Here is a 7,478-nt window from a genome sequence, read left to right as displayed (position 1 = left end):
ACAACTATAACAGTGGAATGCCCAGACCTTGAATCTGGGGCTATACAAACCATCAAGGAAGAATCCAATATCAAAAGCCATCATCATAAGGCCACCGTGGATCGACGTCCAACCTAAAGTTGTCGACAAACCAGTAAAGGCCCAAATTAAATACAACTTTGTTCTATATAACGAATCCCAAAATCACAACGGAGAATCACTAGGATCATATTATTAAATGGGATTATGGATTAAAGGTTGTCGGAGCTGAGATATTACCTAGATAAGGCTCATACTATCAAACCTATATCAGCTACATCAGTCTATAGGGAGATGAGTTGTCCAAAATAACATCGAAGAATTCCAAGGCATATCGCTCCAAAATGCAAGTATCAAGCAATCACTATCCCACACCTAGGCTAAGGCCGACAAGCTACTAACAATCACAACCTACTAAGAATAATAACCACAATGTAAAATACTATCACAAACAAGAATAAACATGCTAGCTCTCCTAGAAACCTCGACTACCACCTAAGGCTTGCTAATAACAAGTAAACATGAATCACTCACCAATAAAAATATGATCAATAAGAAATGACACAAGGCATGAAGAAATCAAGACAACTAGATATGCATGCTCCATTTTACCCAATAAGCTCCTAAAACATGAATTCTATTTATTGAACCTAAAACAGTCGAGAAACCCATCCCAATGCTAGCTAATCAGCAAGAGTTCACAAAAGCAAGCTGAATCCAAAGTCGTAAGTCGCAGCCTACCTCAAAAGTTATTCACGTGCGCTCCCATATCAAAATTTTGGAGCTTTGCCTTTTCCACAATGCCTGTGATCGCTTCCATACTATCAAAAACATAATCACAACATCAATACCATAATTGGAGACATACTCAAAATTGAATAAAAATAGGAATATGAGACCCGCGCCAGGAATCTAAAAATTGACTCCATCAAAAGGTGCAAATCAACTTACTAAGCTTGTATCCCAATATGGACATATTTCAATGCTTAAAAAGAGCAGAAACAACTCATGCAATAATTCACACAACAACCACCATTAATGGATACAGAGGGGTCTAGGGAGGAAGAGTTTACCTCTGAAATGGACCTACATTGCTTTCCCGAGAGTCCCCAAATAATGCACCACCAATTTCAAGGAGGAATCACCAATTCCCTCTGGAAAATGAGCTCAAAAGACCTGAAAACAATGAGGAAAAGACCCCAAAATGACCTTAACTACCTACATGTATCACTTAAGCGGTCACTTAAGCAGCTTAAGTGGCACCGCAAAAGCAAAGCCTAGCCACTAAAGCAGCTCGCCAAGCAAGCTGACTAATGCTTAAGCGATCCCCTGACCACTAAAGTATCGACCGCTAAAGTGAAGCCACGACAACTAAAGCGGTTGGCCCGTCTTTGTCTTGGCGCGCTTAAGCAGATCTCACTTAAGCATTACCAGGGCCACAAAAGCGGCTGTACTGACATGATGAACTTGAAAATTTAATGAAGTCCCAACAAATTCCACTCTAAGTGCTCGAGATTGGTTCAAAACCCCGTGTACATAAAAGAGATATGCTACCCCATGAAATTATTGAATTTTGGACTCAACGAAGATATTCAAACTCCCAAACGAGGTTGTCTCGATGAAAAATTGGGTCCCACACCAAAACTCTAGTTTAAGAAAACTTCTATAAGAGGGTTGGGGATGAGCCTAGAAGCGTTGAGACTTGTACCGAAAGTACTTCTAGACCAAACTCAACGTTTTGGGAGCTAACAGAACTATCAAAATCGCATTCTGAGGCTATCTTCCAGAACTTTTGACTGAAGCCAACCATTAAAGTTTCAAAAGTTCTAAAACACAGAAACTTGCACAAAATCCAAATGAACGACTATGTGAACGAAGTGTTTGTCCAAGCAACTCATTAATGACTTGGGATAACTATAGAAATGCTCTAAACGATGAAGAGAAGGAATTAAAAGGAAACAACCTAGAGGATCATTACAAGTTTCGTTTGTAAAAGAATATTCTTGGGCTAGTTTGTTGCAGTTGTCGATTTTCTTTGCTGCTGGATTTTGATATTGGAGGTCGTTGTCAAAAGAACATTAGCTCAGTAGGATCATGTTAATGATTTTCTTTGTGGAATCATCTTTATTTTCTTCTTCCTAAATTTAGTTTGACCTTTATCGATCAAAGGCTTACTGACCTTTAGCGAACGAAGGTCCCAATTCAGGTGTCGCGGTCAGTCCTAGATCGATTATCGAGGTTGGTTTCCTGGTTTAAAACTATTTTTGTAAAAGTATTTTTTTACTCCCTAGGCGCATAATTTAATATATTTTTTGAAACATATTTTTCATTCACCAACCAAATAGTAAATAATATCTTTTGAAAAATATTTTCATTTACTAAGCAAACATGAAAAAATAAAAATAGAAACCAACCGATTTTCCCAAAAAATATCTTCCATGAACTTTGTTTTCCTCCATACCAAACACACCCTAAAATAACTTTTTATGAGATGTTACTACAATTTGAATTTAAGTGAGAACAGTTTTATAGGAACTAGATAGTAGAAATCAGAAAAAAAAAATCGCTACCAAAAAGTAGTACCTCTTTAATCAAGAAAATAGACGATAAAAATAGTGAAAAGGAAATTATAAAAATTTCTAATTTTATCAACTATTAACATCTGCAACTTAAAAAGGCATTTAGATTGTGACATTAACTTTATTTCCTAGCAAATCAAAGAGGACTGTAGAGAAAATATTTATGGACTGCAATAAAAGGTAGTACTATATCTTGACTAAAAATACTAACGGTATCATTGTATTGACCAATTTTTTATTATTTCTTCGGCGAATAAGTGTTTGACTGTCTGGTCCTTTCTTTGTGAAACTATAAAAAAAAATGATAAAAAAAATCAGTTTGAACAATTGTTGAAATTGACGGTTGGGAATTTCATCAAGATATATCATTTCATTGAAAAATCAATTTGATACTCATCTTTTTAAGTATAGATTACCAGATATAGATCAGAAATTCAAACCTACACAGTTATTGTAGAGAATAGCGGAAGAAAAGTATAATCAGGAACCCTTCTGCTAGCCCAAGATCGTTAATTAAGATCGAAAGATTCAACTAAAGAAGAGGAAACTAGAAAGGAAAACTTGTTTATGGAAGAAGACTCTCGAATTGGGTTGTTCTTGAGTTATTTGGGTTAATTACAAATGACTATGCCACCCCTATTTATATTAGTTTAGGGATGCTTCTAGAAATTATTCTAGATAGATTTACAAGACAAATCTATATGACCTTATCTTCTAACTATCTAACAAGAATCTAGATTATTCTATAATTTACTATAAATATATAATTCTCTAGAATATCTAAACAATTCTTACATACATCACTCTATATAACTCTAGAGAATTCTACTAAATATCTAGGATTATTTGTACTTCCAAAAAATCATTTTTATTTTCAGATATGATGTTTATTTAGTTTTCAATTTTCATCCTTACTCATTTCACGAAGATGAAAGAGTATTGCCTCATTTTTATTTTAAGGGAGAGGATAATGGAGAGTAAAAAAAATTATACTATTTTTTGTGAGAGAAGGAAAAAGAACACTACAATAATATAGTAACTTATTTAAATAATATAGTAACTTATTTAAATTGTCTTAATTAACACTACAATATCATATGATCCAATGGTTATTTTAACCGAATGCCAAACATACACATTCGAATTAAAAAGTTAATTTAAATTTAATGGTTTTTTACTCATCTAATGATAATAATTCAACAAACAATTTGAGTGAATTAATTGTGTTCTACTTTTTCTTAACCACATTATCACTTTTCACATTTAAAGTAGTATAACCATGAAAAAGAAAAGTAAATTATATCTTATTTCTTAAGATGATAAATATTATATTTGATTATTTATTTTTTACAAATATGAAAAATGAATGAACACAAAGAAATAGATAATTTTTTTATTTCACTTTATTTATTTGAAAATCAGCGTTTGATTATAAAAATTACAAATATAACTTAAAGTTGTATTTGAAATTTGAAAAACATTCAAAACTTTTTTAATGCTTTAACTATATTTTTTTTAAAAAATTATCCTAAATTATTAATTTTTATAAAAATGGCTCCATTTTAATTATATTTCATATTTTATTTTATTTTTAGAAAAACATATTCAAATAATCAAATATTATTTGCAAAATCAATAACTTAACACAAATTCAACTTAACTTTTTTGAAAAATAATTTGGATTTTTTTTGTAATAGTTGGTAGTAGTTCTTATATGAGATATAATCTATGTCATTGTACGATTATTTATTTTGATATATTACTCTTTTAGTGCAATTTGGTTGTATGTCTCAGGTAAATTAGTCAAGTAATTTTTAGAAAATGAGGAATGTAGATCATATTTTAAAAGATATAATATATAAATATGTCTTTTAACTTGACCACACTTAACATCTATGACATTTAACTTCGAGTGTGCACATGTTAGCATTTAAACTTATATAAAGTTGAACAAGTAGACACATGTGTCCTACGAGACATAATTCACGTAGGACGCCACAAAATGTCGCATAAGACATGAATTGTATCGCCGTGTAGGACGTCAAGTAGGACACATGTGTCTACGTGTTCAACTCTATACAAATTTATGCGTCTACTATGCACATCCAAAATTGAAAGACATTGATGTCAAATGAAACCAAGTTAAATGACATATTTATGTATTATTCCTTTCAAAAAAATATATTTATATTTTTATATAAAATTTGACCAAACACAACTTTAACTATACATTTTTTTAATAAAACAAAAACTATATTTTCATGACCAAACCACATTAAGAAAGGAAATAATTAAAAGGTCACGAATTTAAATTTTGAATATGAAAAAAATTTCATTAAAAGTGATAAGTACATTAAAAATAAATATGAAGTCAAATTAATAACACTGATACGTATATACAAAATCAAATTAGAAATTAATTATTTATTTTTTTCAAAAAGAGTCTGGTCTTGAATGTATAGACTTTTGAAGTGAATCAAAAAATGTGATCCATGTTTTAACTTTGCATTAATTTCTTTTACTCCTCCCAATGTGTTGGTACACCTGTCACAATTGGAATCCACAACTTAATGGTGGATACATTAGGAATTACATAATTTTTGGCTGGTTTATCTGGAATGTTCAATACCCTCAATGCACAATGTACACTTAAAGTAAGCTTGAAATTTTATTAAATTGACAAAACTACCCTTGGTCGTCCAGGGCTTCACATTTCTATATAATAGAAATAATAATGAAAATAAAATAAAATAGTATTGCACTCATTTTTTTGAAAATAAAAATAAAAATGAAGTGATAGTAGATTATGGGTAAAGATGAAGGTACTATCCTTACATTTCTTAAAGTAATAAAAAAAGGGTTGTGTCATGTACTTGTTTTTTTTTTTTAAAGTGTGTTAGTACTTTATAAATAATAGAGAGGAAACTTCAGTAAAGTAGCATTAGTTCTTTTAGGAGAAATAAGTTCTTTTTTGTCTTAATGATAAACGCTTTTTTTGAGTCCATATGTTATTTTTGTACATAGAAATATACCAAGTCTTTGACTTGAAATAATTCTTATCTCCTTAGCCTGAGTTTTTTTATATATATTTTAACTTTCTACAAGAAATTTGTGACATACGTTGTCGCATTAAAATAATATTAATCATTTTTCTGATTTTTTGTTCCCATTTAAGATATATCTGAAAAGGTACATGCCCAAATTGCTCCATATGAGAGTAATACTAATCGAGGAGTAAAACGAAATTGTAGAAGAGTGCGCGGCAAAAGGACCAAAATCAATAATGATTCAAATTCGGATTCCAAATTCATAAGAAATGAGTCAAGGACATTGCAAAATCTAAATAGAGATAAAAAGAGTTTTTCAAAGCGAATGAAGAAGATTATTTGAGGAATTAAAAAATATTAAAATGGACTCATTCAACCCTTACAAAATTTTATCATTCTCTATATGACCAAAATAAATGAAATATATAATAATTATATTTATATTGAGGGCTGGGATAAATTGGCATACAGTATAGTTCATTATCAAATTATTGGAAGAATTAACTAGCTGATATCTATCACGACTTTGATCGTAATGAATCATTATGGAGGTTCACATTGGCTCTAGAAGCCAAGTGGCCAGCATTATCCCATAGAAATGTAGTTTAGTATTTGTAACTTGTAAGTTTACAGGTTATGTGATGTGCACTCTTAGATTATCTTTTATATGTATATATGTCTATTTATTTAATTTTATAATAGAATATTGTAAAATATTTAAAATTTAAAACCTAGTGATTATGATCTTCATTATATTATGATACACCTTATGATATTAGTTTCTAGTTTTGTTTAAAAATTAGATAGTAGATGATGATTGAACTTATGTATTCTTTCGATAATATACTAAATATGAGACCTTTTTGATAATGGATTTGCTATGATGTGTAAATCACTATGTATAATTGATAAAAGTACTTGCATAAATATCTCATAATCAAAAATATGATATCAAAAAGTATCATTGTAGACTTTAATAAAGTGAAAACTAAACGGTGATAATTGCGATATCTAGAGTCATAACAGATGGTATGTACTAGAAGAGTAAATGTGTTCAAAGGTAAATCATGTTTTAAGTCAAGCAGAAGAGAGTACCACTACACAACACAAAAGATATCTTGTAGTTTATAAAGCTTGAAAAAGAACTTATTCCATTGTACGTGGAATAATAGCTAGTTATGTTGTTGATGACCATATTTATGAATATGAGGAATTTTCTACTGCTCATGCCATATGGTTACACTTGCAAGGAACATATGGGGGGGGGGGGGGCGACCATCTGTGATCTGCCTCCGACATCTGACTATCAAGTTTGACACTTACAAGAAATGTCATGATCAGAACATCAAACAACACTTTAGGGTGATGTTAAACATGATAGTTCAACTCTAATGTGTTGGTCTTATTCTCTCCTATGAGCAACACCTTTAGGCAATGATCTGGTCTCTTCCCAGTAGTTGTTAACTGATAATGCTCAAATTACCCTCGAAAATAATTAGAAGAGTAAGCGGTTGTCAGCAATAAAAATGCCTAACGAAAAGTCAGGGTCGAATCCCATAAGGCGTGGTTCAAAGATAAGAATTCAACTAAGAATTTAAGAATGCAAACCGATTCATTGTAGCACTTTAAAATAATTGGGTAACTGATTTCACCAAATTTACAAAAATAGGTTTGTAATCAAGTATCACAATTAAACTTAAAACGCATGGGTTTCACAAGTAAGCGATGATTTAAGGGTGTGAGGATTGGTATTGATGTCGCATAGGGGTATTACAGTTGCTCAATAGTGCTACACAAATATGGATAGGCTAGGTAATCTTTAATGACACTGATC

Source organism: Solanum verrucosum, unplaced genomic scaffold (assembly GCF_900185275.1).
Source record: "Solanum verrucosum unplaced genomic scaffold, falcon-dt-bn FXZP01000303.1, whole genome shotgun sequence".
NCBI classification, from domain to species: Eukaryota; Viridiplantae; Streptophyta; class Magnoliopsida; order Solanales; family Solanaceae; genus Solanum; species Solanum verrucosum.
The sequence above is the reverse complement of the archived record's forward strand: the minus strand, read 5'-3'. Positions refer to the sequence as shown.